Genomic DNA, 17412 nt, shown 5'->3' on the forward strand with positions numbered 1-17412 from the left:
TTTGGGGTTTCGATATTTCAGTAAGAACAGGGAAGGTTATAAACGAGAGGGAGGCATGGCATTTTTAGTCAAGGGCAGTATTACAGTGGCAGAAAGGACGTTTGATGAGGACTCATCTATTAAGGTAGTATGGACTGAGGTTAGTTACAGGGAAGAAGAGGTCACCCTGTTGGGTGTTTTCTGTATGCCTCCAAATATTTACAGAGATGTAGAGGAAAGGATTGCAAAGATGATTCTGGATAGGAGTGAAAGTCACAGGGTATTTGTTAAGGGGTCTTTAACATTCTGAATATTGCTTCAAAATGCTGTAGTTTGAGAAACTTCGATGGATCAGTTTTGTCCAATGTGTGCAGGAGGGTTTCCTGACACAGTATGTCAACAGGCCACAAAGAGGCAATGCCACATTGGATTTGGTACTGGGTAATGAACCAAGCCAGGTGTTAGTTTTGGAGGGAGGTGAGCACTTTGGTGATAGTGACCGCAATTTGGTTATGTTTACATTAGCGATAGATAGGGACAGGTATACACCACAGGGAAAGAGTTACAACTGGGGCAAAGGTTTTTATGATGCGATGAGGCAACAGTTAGAATCCATAGATGGGAAAGGAAATTGAAGGGATGAGCACAATTGAAAGTTGAGCTTGTTCAAGGGAGAGCTACTGCGTGTCCTTGATAAGTATGTACCTGTCAGATAGGGAGGAGGTTGTCAAGTGAGGCAACTGTGGTTTACTAAAGAAGTTGAATCTCTTTTCAAGGGAAGAAGGAGGCTTATGAAAAGAAGAGATGTGAAAGGCGAGTTAGGGTGATTGAGAGGTAAACATTAGCCAGGAAGAACCTAAAGTGAGAGCTCAGAAGAGCCAGGTGGGGACATGAGAAGTCTTTGGTAGGTAGGATCAAGGAAAACCCTAAAGCTTTTGAGAGGTATGTCAGGAATAAAAGAATGACCAGAGTAAGACTAAGGCCTGTCAAGGACAACACTGGGAAGTTGAGTGTGGGGTCCGAAGAGACAGGAGAGGCACTAAATTAATAATTTTCATCAGTATTCACACAGGAAAAAGACAATGTTGTCAAGGAGAATACTGAGATACAGGCTCTTAGACTAGATGGGATTGAGGTTCAGAAGGTGGTGTTAGAAATTCTGGAAATTGTGAAAATAGGTAAGTCCCCTGGGCCAGATGGGATTCTCTGGGAAGCTATGCAGAAGATTTTAGAGCCTTTGGCTTTGATCTTTTTGTCACCATTCTCTACAGGAACAGTTCCAGAAGACTGGATGATAGCAAATGTTGTCCCCTTGTTCAATAAGGAGAGTAGAGTCAACCCTGAAAGTTATATATCAATGAGCCTTACTTTGGTTGTGGGTAAGGATTATAAGAGATAACATATATAATCATCTAGAAAGGAATAATTTGATTGAAGATCACCAACACAGTTTTGTGAAGGGTAGATTGTGCCTCAGAAATCTTATTGAGTTCATTGAAAAGGTGACGAGGTGTGTGGATGAGGGTAAAGCGGTTGATGTGTGTCTGGATTTCAGTGAAGTATTTGATAAAGTTCCCCATGGTAGGCTACTCCAGAAAGTACGGAGGCATGGGATTGAGGATGATTAAGCGGTTTAGATCAGAAATTGGCTAGCTGTAAGAAGACAGAGGGTTGTGTTTGATGGGATATGTTCATCCTGGGATTCAATTGCTAGTGGTGTACCACAAGGATCTGTTTTGAGGTCACTGCTGTTTGTCATTTTTATAAATGACATGGATGAGGGCATAGAAAGATGGGTTACTAAATTTGTGGATGACACAAAGGTCAGTAGAGTCATGGACATTGCAGAAAGATGTTGCAGGTTACAGTGAGAAAAAGATAAGCTGCAGAGATGGACTGAGAGGTGGAAAATGGAGTTTAATGCAGAAAAGTGTGAGGTGATTCACTTTGGAAGGAGCAAAAGAAATACAGAGTACTGAGCTAATTGTAAGATTCTTGGTAGTGTGGATGAACAGAGAGATCTCGGTGTCCATGTATACACATCCCTGAAAGTTGCCACCCAGGTTGGTTGGATTGTTAAGAATGCATATGGTGTGGTTGCTTTCATTGGTAGAGGGATTGAGTTTTGGAGCCATGAGGCCATGTTGCAGCTGTACAAAACATTGATTTAACGCACTTGGAGATTGCGTACAGTTCTGGTCATCGCATTACAAGAAGAATGTGGAAGCTTTGGAAAGGGTACAGAGATTTACTAGGATGTTGCCTTGTATGGAGGGAAGGTCTTATGAGGAAAGAATGAGAGACTTGATTAGATTACTTTACAGTGTGGAAACAGGCCTTTCGGCCCAACAAGTCCACACCGACCCGCTGAAGCGCAACCCACCCATACCCCTAACCTAACACTACAGACAATTTAGCATGGCCAATTCACCTGACCTGCACATCTTTGGACTATGGGAGGAAACCGGAGCACCCGGAGGATAACCACGCAGACACGGGGAGAATGTGCAAACTCCACACAGTCAGTCGCCTGAGGCGGGAATTGAACCCAGGTCTCTGGCGCTGTGAGGCAGCAGTGCTAACCACTTCAGGCTAGAGAGAAGTGGTTAAGAGGTGACTTAACAAATGCAAACAAGATGATCAGAGGATTCAATAGGGTGGAGAGTGAGAGCCTTTTTCCTTTGGTGATGGCAAGCACGAGGGTACATAGCTTTAAACTGAGAGGTGATAGATAAAGGACAAATGTCAGGGGTCGGTTATTTACTCAGACAGTAGTCAGGGTGTGGAATGCCCTGCTTGGAAGAGTAGTAGACTCATCAACTTTGAGGGCATTTCAGTGACCATTGGATAAATATACAGATGATAATGGAGTAATGGCTTCAGATCAATTTCAAAGATCGATCCAACATAAAGGCCCGAAGGGCCTGTATGCACTCTATTGTTCTATGCTCTCTGTCTCCAAATTCAACAAGAGCTGGACAATATCCAGGCTTGGGCTGACAAGTGGCAAGTAACAATCATACTACACAAATACCAGGCTATGGTCATCAAGAATAAGAGACAGACTAAGAACCATCCCTTGACATTCAATGGTGTTACCAACACTGAGTCGTCCACTCCCAATAGCCTGAGAGTTAGCATTGATCAGAAACTCAATTGGACTCATCACATAAATGCAGTGGTTGCAATAGCAGGGCAAAGGCAAGACGAGTAACTCACCTCCTGGCTCCCAAAAGCCTCTCCACCATCCACAAAACACTAGTCAGGAGTGTAATGGAATATTCTCCACATGCCCGGATGGATGCAGCTCCAACGTGCAAGAAGCTTGACACCATCCTTGCCAAAGCAGCCCCCTTGATTGGCACCACATCCACAGGCACTCACTCCCTCCGCCACCAGATGCTCAGTAACAGCAGTATGTACTATCCACAAGATGAACTGCAGAAATTAAGCCAAGTTCTGCACAGAGTGCTTTCCAAACGCATGACCATTTCCATCTGGAAGGACAAGGGCAGCAGATAATGGGAACATGAAGCCACTCACAATCCTAACTTGGAAATATATTGCTGTAATTTTACTCGCTGAGTGAAAATCCTAGAATTCCCTCCTTAATGGCTTTGTGGGTTAACACACAGCAGGAGAATTGAAGCGGTTCAAGACGGCAGCTCATCACCACCTTCTTAAGGAGCAACTAGAGACAGGCAAAAAATACTGGCCAGCCAGTGATGCCCACATATCACAAAATGAATTGATAAGGAAGTATTCCAAAAGTGGCCTCTCCAATGTCCCGAACATGACATCCCAACTCCTATCTTCAATGCACTGACCAAAAAAGGCAAGCATACCAAACACCTTCTTGAGTTCCTTGTCTACCTGCAACTCCACTTTCAGGGAGCTATGAATATGTACTCAAAGGTCTCTTTGTTTGGCAATGCTTCCCAGGATCATTTCATTATGTGTAATTTCTGCCCTGATTTGCCTTGCCAAAATGTAAAGCCCACATTTATCTTAATTGAGCTCCCATCTTCCACTCCATGGCCCATCTGATCAATGTCCAATTGTACTGAGATAACCTTGTTCACTATCCATGCACAACTTACTTGGGGTCATCTGCAAACTCACTGACCATACCTCCTAAATTCACATCCAAATCATTTCAATAAATGACAAAAAGCAATGACCCAGCATTTATCCTTGTGGCACACTGCTGGTCACAGGCCTTCAGTCCAAAGAAAAATCCTCAACCACCACCTTCTGACTCCTATCTTCAAAACAACTAAGAATCCAAATGGCTAGCTCTTCTTGTATTTCATGTAAACTAACCTAGCTTTCCAGATGACGATGTCGAACACTTTGCTGAATGCCAATATAGACAATGTAAACTTCTATTCCTTTATAAATCTTCTTTGTGACTTCTTCAAAAGACTCAGTTAATTAATTGAGACATGACTTCCTATGCACAAAACATTATTGATTATCCCTAATCAATCCTTGTCTTTCCAAATATGTATAAATCCTGTCTGGCAGAATCCCCTCTGACAACCTATCTACCACAGATGTCAGGCTCACTGGTCAATAGTCCCCTACATTTTCATGACCATCTTCCTTAAATAATTGCACAACATTAGTCACCCTCTAATCTTCCGGTACCTGACCCGTGGTTATTGATGATATAAATATCTTAGTAAGACACCCAGCAATTCCCTATCTTCCTGCAAAGTTCTGCGATATACCTGATCAGGCCCTGCGGATTTATCCATCCTTACACATTTTAAGATGCCCAGCACCTCCTCTCTGGAATATGGAAACTTTTTTCAAGATATTACTACACATTTCTCCAAGCTCTCTAGCTTTTATATCCTTCTCCACAGTTTGAGAATGATGTTGTGTTAAAGTGTGCAGTGATGGTGGTATCCTAGTGAGTGTAGCTGCCTTCTAAGCAGGTGGCCTGGGTTGGATTCCTGACAATTGCCTATTGAGATTTTTACATTGACCAAACGGAAAACTTAAAGTGAAAATGAATTTGATCAGTTTGAAAATACATGTCACTTTCATTCCATATGTCTATCCAATGACTATTTAAATGCCCTTAAATCTGGTGAGTCTAATACTGTTGCAGGCTGGGTGTTGCATGCCCCTACTACTCTGAGTAAAGAAACTACCTCTAACATCTGTCCTATATCTAGCAGCCCTCAATTGAAAGCTATGTCCCCTCGTGCTAGCCATCAACATCAAAGGAAAAAGGCTGTCACAGTCCACCTGATCTAACCCTCTGATTATCTTATATGTCTCAATTAAGTCACCTCTCAACATTCTTCTCTCTAATGAAAACAGCCTCAAGTTGTTCAGCCTTTCAAGGAACAAAGAAAATTTACAGCCCAGGAACAGGCTCTTCAGCCCTCCAAGCCTGAGAAGATCCAAATGTACTGTCTAAACCTGTCGGTCAATTCCTAAGTATCTATATCCCTCTGCTCCCCACCTACTCATGCATCTGTCCAGTCACATCTTAACTGAATCTACCATGCCTGCCACTACCACCTCTGCTGGCACCACGTTCCAAACACCCACCACCCTCTGTGTGAAGTTATCCCCTTAGACTTTCCACCTCTCACTTTGAAAGCATGACCTCTTGTTATTGGATTCTTCACCCTGGGGAAAAAACTTGTCTCTATCCACCCTGTCTATACCCTTCATGATTTTGTAAACCTCAAATCAGGTTCCCCCCTCAATCTCCTTTTTTCTAGTGAAACTAAACCTAACCTACTGAACCTCTCTTCATAGCTAGCACCTTCCATACCAGGCAACATCCTTGTAAACGTTCTCTGCACCCTCTCCAAAGCGATCACATCCTTTGGTAATGTGGCGCCCAGAACTCTACACAGTATTCTAAATGCAGCCGAACCAATGTCTTGTACAAAGACCTTTCCTCAAGACCTTCCTTCCATACCAGGCAACATCCTAGTAAATGTCTTCTGAACCCCTTCCAATGCTTACATATCCTTCTTACAATATGGTGACCAGAATTGTACACAATATTCTAAGTGTGGCCGCACCAGATAAATGCAGCATGACCTCATAGCTTTGAAACTTAATCCCTCTATCGATAACAGCTAGCATACTGTATGCCTTCTTAACAACCCTATCAACGTGGGTGGCAACTTTCAAGGATCTGTGTACATGGACAATGAGATCTCTCTGCTTATCTATACTACCAAGAATCTTACCATTCACCCAGAACTCCGCATTCCTGTTGCTCTTTCCAAAGTGAATCATCTCACACTTTTCCATATTAAACTCCATTTGCCATCTCTCAACCCAGCTCTGCGGCTTATCTATGTCTCTCTGTAGCCTACAACATCTTTCATCACTATCTACAACACCACCGACGTTAGAGTCATCCACAAATTTGCTAATCCATCCTTCTACACCCTCATCCAGGTCATTTATAAAAAAGACAAACAACAGTGGCCCTAAAACAGATCCTTGCTAATTTGGCTGTAAAATATATACCTGAGTTTTAGTTGCTGTTTTGACAATAATTCAAACTTAACCAATCAGTTTCAATTATGCCCCAGAATGAAAAAACCCAATCGACTTTGAATTTATTGTTTTGCCAACATTGGAACAATGAGGCGATCTGATATTTGGCATACAAAAATGCGGATATTTTGAAAATTGCAGAAAGAGCAACTGCCATCGAGAGAGACCCAAGAAATTTGGTAACACTCACTATCAAAGGTACCTTTTCATATGAAACATACTCGCAGTAAAAAGAAAGACGACGACTATTGGAGATCATCAGCTGAAAGATGACAGGCACCGAAGATGACAGCCGCTGTGTGATTTTGAAATTAGGTTGATGTAATTTTAATATGTGTCTTATTAGAACAGCACATTGTTGTAGAGTTGGAGGCAGATAATAAGCAGTTAAGGGGTGTGTGTGTGTGTGTGCTTAGAGTTGTGCGTAGTTGTTGTTGAATGTTCACTTTTAGAGTTAAAAAATAAATTGATATCATTTTCTTGAAATAGTGGAATTTGGGAATTCTCTATCACTCATATCTTAACAGAGGTGAGCTTTTCTGGGTATTGGGTTTAATTAACAAAAGTGTTCACCACCATGTTGTAACAAGCGTCATACAATGGAAACACACCCTTCAGTCCAATGAGTCTATGCCAACCATAACCTCAAACTAAACAATCCCACCTGCCTGCACTTGACCCATATCCCTCCAAATATTATTCATGTACTTGGTTAAATGTTTCTAAATGTTCTAACTATACGTGCATCCACTACTTCCTCCGGAAGTTCAATCCACACACAAACCACTCGATCTGTAAAAACATTGGCCTTCATGCCTTTTTGAAATCTTTCTTCTTTCACCTTAAAAATATGCCTCCTATCCTTGAAATTCCCCCATTATTGGGAAAGGACACCTGCCATTCTCCTTATCTGTACTCCTCATGATTTTTTATGAACTTTAGTAAGGTCACACAGAAACCTCCTATGCTCTAGGGAAAACGTTTTGGTCTATCTAGCCTCTCCTTATAACTCAGACCTTCCATTTCCAATGACATCCTAGTAAATTTCTTTTGAGCCCTCTCCAGCTTGATATTATTCTTCCTATAACTGGGCGACCAGAACTGGACACAATAACTGGACGCAGACCACACAGAAGAGCCCCACCAATGTCCTGCACAATCTCAACATGGCATCCCAACTCCTACACTCCAAGCAATGAAGGCAAGGGTGTGAACGCCTATTTAACCAACCTATCTCTATGCTGAAATGCAATAACTTTATGAAATCTAGAAGTAACTCTACAAATAAAACTGAATCTCAGGAGCAGCTGCAATATCTGCATTACTCTCAGTCCACCATTTTCAGTATTAACACACACTCCAATTAGATAAACTATTCCGCAGAACATCCAAGTTTACTTACATTTATGGTGGCACCGTAGAATGGAGGCCATGAATGAGCGGTGAGGGTTCCCCGCTGCCAACTCACTCCCCTCCCACCAACCAATTCTCCCAAAGGGAGCTGACTTTGCAGAGGTCACCGTGCAGCCCAATGGCTGGAGCAGCTGCCCACATACACAGCCCGCACATCTCTAGTCTCCAGTAACTGACCACCATCCAGTCCAATACACCACCAATCCACCCTCTACTAACACTCCCTATCCCTCCATCCATACTCCTCCTCCCATGCCTTCCTCGCTAGCTCCTTTCCCCCTTCTTACCCTCACACCACTCCTTCACTCACAGTCATTATCTGAAATTGCCTGGTGTTGCTTTGCAGGAAAAAGTCCTAAATCACTTGTGGGAGTAGGGTCCAGCTCGACAAGATCCTCACCATTAGGATGCCCATTCTGGCAGGGACATGGAATTCATGTGTTCATATCTGAGATGATTTTGTAATGGTTCCCGCTTTTCAGATTATTTGGCTCTCTCCCTCTCTCTTTCACACACTCTCTTCCACGCTCTCTCTCTGAACAGTGCCAACATTACATGTCCACAAATAAAGATCAAGTCCTCACATCCCAATCCCTGAAAACTCTGGTTTAAGTTCAGCCAAAGTATTCAAACACCACAGGAACTTATCCAAAAGAATACCACGGCATCTCTCCAATTTTGATATAAGGAAGTATCCTTCAGATCACACCATAGCAGAAAGGACGTTCAATGGAAAACGTTGACACCTTGAGCCTCTCAACATGGAGTTTTCAACAAACAAGCATTGGACATGTGACTTTCTCAGAAAGCTTTAAATGTTCAACTTAAGATTTTTCAAGTGGCAGAAGCTCCTAGACTGGGGAATCATTTTTGTAATGAGCTCCAATCGATAGACAGAGCAGTCGGGAACATATTCTTTCAGAGGCATCTCCATCACTTGCATGATATATTCCAGTGAAGTCCAGAGAATACATTATAGCAGTATACATGTTCAAGGTGACTATTACAGATTCTTCGGTTTTTATGTTCAAGTTTATGGGGAGGTGACAGAAAACAGTTCATGATCAGACTAGGATCCGTCTTTTTTTTAAATGGCAAAGAGGTTTTGAACAATTGTAGGCCTACTTGTGCCTTTGAATCTGATATTGCTAATGTTCCTTACGTAAAAATGAGGTGACCAAATTTAAAGGGCATTGGCTAAGAAACAAGCCTTCCAAGTGAACTGTGTAAAATATGAAGACAGTTTTTAAAAGAATAAAACTCTGAAATTATTGAATCAAACTACAAAAACATTTATCGTCATCCAAACATGTCCTCAAACTTCAGGTCTCATGTTAACTCTATTCTCATCATCAGTTGAGTAATGTTACTCTTTTCTGTGCCTCATTATAGATACATGAATTATTTGTCATTTACTGTATCTTTAATATATAATCTGCATGTGTAAAATTATTGCCGCATGTTTTAATAACTGCAACCAGTACAATCTCCTTGTGCAATAAATCTCTCTGTTTGTAGTTCATTACAACCAGTTGAAAATAAGAAGCTCGCTGGTATATTTAGAATTACAATGTGACTGGTCTCGTTTACAAGGCATATTGAGTTCTGTTAATGCATTTTACATTTAAACAGTTTGACACGTATCTAGTGAAAATTTGATTTGTGGAGTCAGCTTTATTTTGCTGGAATAAACAGTCATTGTTGGAAAAGTGTTTATGTTATAAGATCTAATAACAGATTCTGACTAGTATAAGTAACATGCCCAGATGCTGTGCTGTTTTTAATTCAAATGGCGGTGCCTGTTTGTAGTTTGCAAAGTCTGCCAGGCACTGAACAAAGAACATAGAGTATAGCACACCATATCTATACTATCTATGATGCTATTTAATGTTAATCTAAAGTAATCTATTCACTGCTTGTTCATGTGTCTGCTCAAATGTTGCTATCGTATCTGCTTCCAGTACTTCCCCGTTAGCATGTTCCAGAGACCTACTACCTCTACATAAAAAGCTAACCTCACATCTCCTTTAAACGTTCCCCTCTCACCTTGATCTGATGTCTCCTAGTCTTTTACACTTGCATCCTTGGAAAAAGACTCCAAATATCCACCATTTCATCATTTCATTTACTTCTATCACATCACCCCTCAGCCACCAACACTACAATGAAAACAACCCAAGTTTGACCACCAGTGCCTTTCAACTAATACACTTCAGTCTCAGCGATATCCTGGTATATCTCTTTTGGACCCATTCCAAAAACACCGCATTTTGCTTGTAGTTTGATGACCATAATAACACACAATAACACACAATGCCGCGTGGGCGGCACGGTGGCACAGTGGTTAGCACTGCTGCCTCACAGCGCCTGAGACCCGGGTTCAATTCCCGCCTCAGGCGACTGACTGTGTGGAGTTTGCACGTTCTCCCCGTGTCTGCGTGGGTTTCCTCCGGGTGCTCCGGTTTCCTCCCACAGTCCAAAGATGTGCAGGGTCAGGTGAATTGGCCATGCTAAATTGCCCGTAGTGTTAGGTAAGGGGTAAATGTAGGGGTATGGGTGGGTTTCGCTTCGGCGGGTCGGTGTGGACTTGTTGGGCCGAAGGGCCTGTTTCCACACTGTAATGTAATCTAATCTAATCTAAATGTGTCCTAACTAAAGTTTTAAACAACTATAACATGACTTGCTAACTTTTATACTGCAAATAGTGAAAGCAAGAATGCTGTATGCCTTTTTCCCCATCTTATTTACTTCTGTTGCCACTTCATAGAGAACTACAGACCTGCACCCCAAGATACCCCTGTATGTCAATGTTCCTAAGGGTCCTGCAATTTATTGTATACTTTCATTTTGCATTTGACCTCCTAAAATGCATCACTTCATACTTGTCCAGATTAAACTCCATCTGCTGTTGCTCCACCCAACATTCCAGGTGAATTGTATTCTGCTGTCTACTCTGTCAACCCTCCTCACTATTCACTCACAGAAAGTGAGGACTGCAGATGCTGGAAAGTCAGAATTGATAAAATATAGAGCTGGAAATAGCACAGCAGGTCAAGCAGCATCAGAAGAGCAGGGTAGTCGATGTTTGGGGCAGAACTTTTCATCAGGACTCATGTTGAATTGTCCTGTCCGTAACGTCAACTCTCCTGCTCCTCTGATGCTGCTTGACATGCTGTGCTTTTCCCAGCTCCACATTTTATCAATTCCTCACTATCCATGATTCTTCAATTATTGTGGCATCTGCAAACTTATTAATCACACCGCCAAATCATATTTCGAGGGAGAGGGAGCAAACAATCAAGGTCCCAGCACTGGTCTTCACAGAAAGCCATAGGCCTTCATTCAGAAGAACACTCCTCCATAATTACCTTCCATCTTCTATAATCAAGTAAACTTTGTATGCAACTTACCAACTCACCACAGATCCCAAGTGACTGAATCTTTTCAACCAGCTTTCCACAAGACACCTGGTGAAATGCTTCAGTAAAGTTCATGTAGATGGCATTTACTGCCCTACCCTCAATCAATCATCTTCAACAGTTTGAAGCAAAGAGCCACTCTGACTGTACTCGGGAACCCTTCGCTGATCTGCATCATCTCTTGCCTCTCCCTTTTTGACAGTGCACCCTCATGCCTGGTGACCACGTTATGGTGATGTCACTGCGCAGCCATTGCATCTCCACTTCTCCCAGGGTCCAACGCGGCCCTGTTTCATTGTTTGAGGGTATTCATGTATGCAGGGCATTATGGGTAGAAGTGCAGTCATTGCTCTATCGTCGACTGAAATGCTCCTGAACACGAAATGTCAGTAATTCGGTAACAATTGAATCCAATGGCAATGCGTATGTTAAGACTAGATAAATGAGACCAATTCGTTTGTGTATACAAGCAGCTTTAGTAACACGTTAAAATTAGGCTTTCGTGTGAAAATGATTTTTTTTACATTTAAAGAAGATAGCAAATTTTAATAACTTATGATATGAATGATATCCATATGGAAATATTTTTTACAGAAAGAATATTACTAAGGGCAATACCAACTATGAATAAGAAACGAAGAGTGTGGCACTAGAAAAGCGCAGCCGGTCAGGCAACGTAGGAGAATTGACGTTACGGCATAAGCCCTTCATCAGGCTTATGGGCGAAACGTTGATTCTCTTGTTCCTCGGATGCTGCCTGACTGGCTGTGCATTTCCAGCATCGGACTCTTCGACTCTGATCTCCAGTATCTGCAGTTCTCACTTTCTCCAATGAATAAGAAAGGCTAATCATACATTGATATGAATACAGCCATGAGTTTAAAAATCGTTCAAAACAATCTATGTTAATCATTCAGAAGTGAACTGTTGATGAAAAAGTGAAACAACTATGTGATGTTGTTTTGCTCATCGTAACGAAATAATTACATTTTTAAAATCTTATTTTAAATCGTAGAGCACAATTACACTCAATTGTAAAATAAGTTTATTTTAATGTATACAATACATATACGTTTGCACAATAAGCTTATGTTAAATTGTTTAATAGACAATGTTCAATTGTATAATTGAGTTTATGTTCATTCGCAAGAATTTCAAGCTCATTCATGTAAAATTTCAGAATTTACTTGTTAATTTTAGTTTCACCAATATTTGCGTTCATTTGTGCAAAAGCTTGTTGCAAGCCTGGGTCCAATGGGAGGAAGAAAGGATTTTGATACTCTCCGCACTCTTTTAAAACTTACTGTAATCTTCACTGAAATAAACTCCTGCCCTCTCACCACTCGTTGTGAAGTTGTTGCTTCCTCTGAGTGCTCGTTCAAACGAACTGTTTAGGAATGTTGTGTGTCACTCCACAAAACTGTCAAAGGATTTGGGCAGTGCAAACAATACTTTAAAGAGGCGCATCAATAACTCACAAAATAATTGAATGGATTTTGTTCTGCACTTGAATTTCACTTGGAAACTGTTCTGATCATTAATCTGATAGATGCAGATGGTGAGCTTGTTAAATTTGTTAGTGTATTGTGACAAGATGAATGGCTGTCAATGGAAACTTGGACATATTGCTGCTGCTCTGGTGGTTCCATGACCTAATGGGTAGACATCTAAGTTTGAGTTCTGATGCATTTGGCGATTACGTCTTGTTTTTCTGAAATAAGCCAAGTTGCTTTCATTCTCATTTGCCGATATTACCGACTTTCACAATGAAAATACAATTTCAACATGATTTTAGTGTTTGTGGTTGACATATTCTGTTCATTTTTTTAAATGAATCAACACAGCTCTGAATAAATTAATCATGTTTTTCAAAATTTGACTCAATTGTTTCAATCTCAAGTCGTTTCAAACCGAGGACCAAATGGAAGAATAAAATAATCATGAGGTTTGCCATATGTGTTTGAATTTGAACGATAAGTGATATTGAATGATGGGGTTGTGAATAAATGTTAATATCAGAAATGGGAAACCATGAAATGGAAAGTTTCGGAGAATCTCAGTAAATGCAGTAATTCTGTCCCATCTCCTCACTAGATACCACGGACAATTACCATAATCAGCAACAAGCAGCATATTAAAAACATAGTTACATTTCAAGTGGAAGGCAAGGTTAACTTGTACCTCAGGAGCAGAACAATTCAGCAGTAACAGGGTTTCAATTTGGACAGATTTGCAACAATTGCAATTTGCAATAAGTACGAAACGAATCCGGGCCAACTGCTTGGAAAAAGCAATTATACACAAGACTATACAGTCATCCCTCTGTGTAATTCTACATGTGCGGTGTTCTGCAGCAAAATATTCATCAAAAGACTGATGATTGCAAATAAAATATGTTTTGAAGTGCAAATAATTATCATGTCAAAAACATCAAATCAGTGGATCTTGAGAGGAGCGGGACCAGATTTGCAGGAAGAACAGTGTGATTCCAATGTGTCTCTGTCACTGACCCAGGGCAGAGCAGACTGACCTCACTGTGTCTCTGTCACTGACCCAGGGCAGAGCAGACTGACCCCACTGTGTCTCTGTCACTGACCCAGGGCAGAGCAGACTGACCCCACTGTGCCCCTGTCATTGACCCAGGGCAGAGCAGACTGACCCCACTGTGTCTCTATCAGTGACCCAGGGCAGAGCAGACTGACCCTACTGTGTCTCTATCAGTGACCCAGGGCAGAGCAGACTGACCCTACTGTGTCTCTATCAGTGACCCAGGGCAGAGCAGACTGACCCCACTGTGTCTCTTTTCAGTGACCCAGGGCAAAGCAGACTCACCCCACTGTGTCTCTATCAGTGACCCAGGGCAGAGCAGACTGACCACACAGTGTCTCTATCAGTGACCCAGGGCAGAGCAGACTGACCACACTGTGTCCCTGTCATTGACCCCACTGTGTCTCTGTCACTGACCCAGGGCAGAGCAGACTGACCACACTGTGACCCTGTCATTGACACCACTGTGTCTCTGTCACTGGCCCGGGGAGAGCAGAACAATCACATTGTGTCTCTGCCTCTGATTCTGGAAAGAACAGACAGACCTCACTGTATTTTTCTCACTGAACCAAGGGGACAGAATCACGTCTCCGAATGGTTGAAAGACCTAATTCTGTACTGTGAAGGTCTGAGTTTAGGGTGAACCTATAAGTGTAAGATCAGTCTATTTAAATTATTTCCTTCTGGAAGTTTCTCCTAATTAGGTAAAAGTGTTGCAAAATTGAAGCATGATTCTGTGGCTGTGATCACATCCAAAGTCGAAGAGCTGGTGTTTGTCTGTCCAAGATGAATTCAGCAGATTTTGGAGAATTGTGGAGTTTTTTGTCCCTCACCTATTGTAACATTTCTAGTTTGTCACCAATGTCTTGTTTTTGTTCTCTGAGATGATGAATTCTTTTAAAACTTGTGTGATCACATTCAGTTTACATCAACATCAGTCTTAGTCTTACTCTGTATTGAACAAACACTTGATGATAGTGAGTCAATTCCCTTTTGGGGTTAAAATTATTTAAGGCTTAAACTCCACAGGACAATTCCATTTATGTTAATTGGCCAATAGAATTTGGGAGATTTATCCTGCCGATATTGATTCTGTTTAAACTAATGGTTTGTTTGAAAACAACACAGCAAATTTTACTGGTAAATGTTCATCCTTTTGTTGTGGCAATTCAGTCATTAAATTGCATGTGGTCAAAATTTTCTCCCTGTCTGTTGTTGAGTCTACCTGTCACTGTCTCTCTCTTGCTTTCTTTCTGTCCAGCAGTCTATTGACATCACTTTCTGTTTCCATCTCTCTCACTGTCTCTCTCTCTCTCTCTCACTCTCTCTGTGTTTCTTTCTTTCCCAATGCCTCTCTGTCAATCAGCCTACCTCACTCTCTCTGTTTTTCTCTCTTGCCCCTGCTCCTTTTATTGGTTTACCTTGCTCTCTCTCTCTGTTTCTCTTTCTATCCCTCTTTGTCAGTCTGTCTACATCTCTCTCTGTTTTTCTATCTCTGTCTCTGCACCCTCTCTGTTGGTCTGTCTACATGTCTCTCACTGCTTGATTTTCTCTCTCTCCCTGTTGTTCTGTCTTCAGCTTTATATTTTCTCATTCTCCATATCACGCTCTTTTCCTGTCTCCTTCACTCTCTCTCGAACCCAAGAGCATTCTACTGCTCTGTGGCTGGGACTTTCACTGTAAATGTGATTATTCAGTTGCCCAATCAAAATTCATTAATATATGACTAAGAATAACAGATTCACAAAATTTTACTTTCTGTTCTAGAATCCTATTTTTCCATGTGGGTGCAAAATGAATACATTTCCATGAATTTGATTTTTTTTTCATATAGAAATGGAAAGGTTCTCAGCGTTCTCTTCTGAGTTGTTACCTCTGATTCTTTATCACTCATCAACAATTTATCTTCACTCTGGGCAATGTGGCCTGTCCAGGAGGAAGCTGAGTGAGAAATTACAACATGAAGATGTCTGACTGAAATGCATGGATTACACACATGCCTTTCCCTTCCTTAACTCAGCAAACTCATGTTTCTTGGAAGACAGCAAAGACCTGGAAAGGCCTTTTAATCTCTCCATTGGATCCTGACAAGTCGAGTCCTGCCCGGCCACCCTATATGATACAGGGGCCGGAGATGTTCAAAGTGGAATCACTGTCAATGAAGAGGGAGCATTAAAGAAAGAACTGCCCATTTGGGGCTGAGAGTGGGATTACTCAATTAATGCTCCTTTGCAAGTGTTCTTTCTTTAAGACTTTTGTTAAGCAGGGCATCTGTTAGTGGCCTTTGTTAGTCCCACAGTCTCCCTTGGCGTGATGGTCTTCCATTAGCGTCAGGCTCTCTGTTAGTAACAGACTCTCCATTAGTGTTGGCGTCTCCATTGTTGACATGGTCTTTGTTAGTATCACGGTCTCCGTCAGTGTCATGGTCTTCTATTAGTGATATTCTCTCCATATTTGTCTCTTTGTCTCCATTACTGTGACAGTCTTCTGTTCATATCAGGGTCTCTGTTAGTGACAGACTCTCCGTTTGTCATGGGGTCTCTGTGAGTGACATGATATTCTGTTAGTGAGAGGCTCTGCATTAGTGTCACAGTCTCTGTTATAATTGATATGAGTGAGACGGGCACACATTGCGCAGATGATATTTGGTTTCAAACTACAAGCCAGTCCTGACAGATTTGACAGTATTGCAGATCCTATCATAACCACAGGGGAATGGTTCCAGTACTAACCTGGGTCAGAGGTTGGTCAAGCACAACCTGAAGTGTCACTGAGCTCTCATATTGGGAATCCTCCAGTTGTTTTCTTTGAAAAGAAACAATTACACACTTGAGCACAAACTTATTACACAGACTACAATATATTTATGACACAACTGAACATAGCTATAAATACAATTTATGTACAAGATTAATACAGCAATTAACACAGGTTTCCTATACAATTGAATAAAACCTTCACAGTCACATCTTCATCCCCTTCTGTGCACCATTGATCCTCAACGGTTGCTACTTAAATTTCCAATGAATCTTGTTGCCATGAGGGACACTCCACATGGTTTCCATTTTATTTCAGAATTCCAAGAATTGCTTTTCTGGACTCAGTGTAACATCTCATGCATTTCATTTTATCCTTTACGGATATACAAGTGAGAAAATACAAACTGTATTAACGAGTCCAAATAACAGACAACTTCTCAATCCTTTGATCACACAACCAACATAATTCAAGACCTTTCCCACCCTGTTTATGCTCTCTTCCATTCTGGTCTGTCAGGCACCCCTCCTCATCTCTCTAACTTCCTCCAGGCCTTACACCCCTGCCTATCTCTGTGACATCCTCCAGCACTGACACCCCTCATTAGCTCTGTAATATCCTCCAGCACTGACACTTTTCCCTCCCTCTATAAAGTCCTGCAGCATTGACACCCCTCCCTACCTCTGTAAGGTCCTCCAGCACGGACATTCCTCCCACTTCTGTAATATCCTCCAGCACTGACACCCCTCCCTATCTC

This window comes from Chiloscyllium plagiosum, unplaced genomic scaffold (genome assembly GCF_037043375.1).
Source record: "Chiloscyllium plagiosum isolate Xiang-an unplaced genomic scaffold, Cpla_swu_hap1 HiC_scaffold_40, whole genome shotgun sequence".
Lineage (NCBI taxonomy): Eukaryota > Metazoa > Chordata > Chondrichthyes > Orectolobiformes > Hemiscylliidae > Chiloscyllium > Chiloscyllium plagiosum.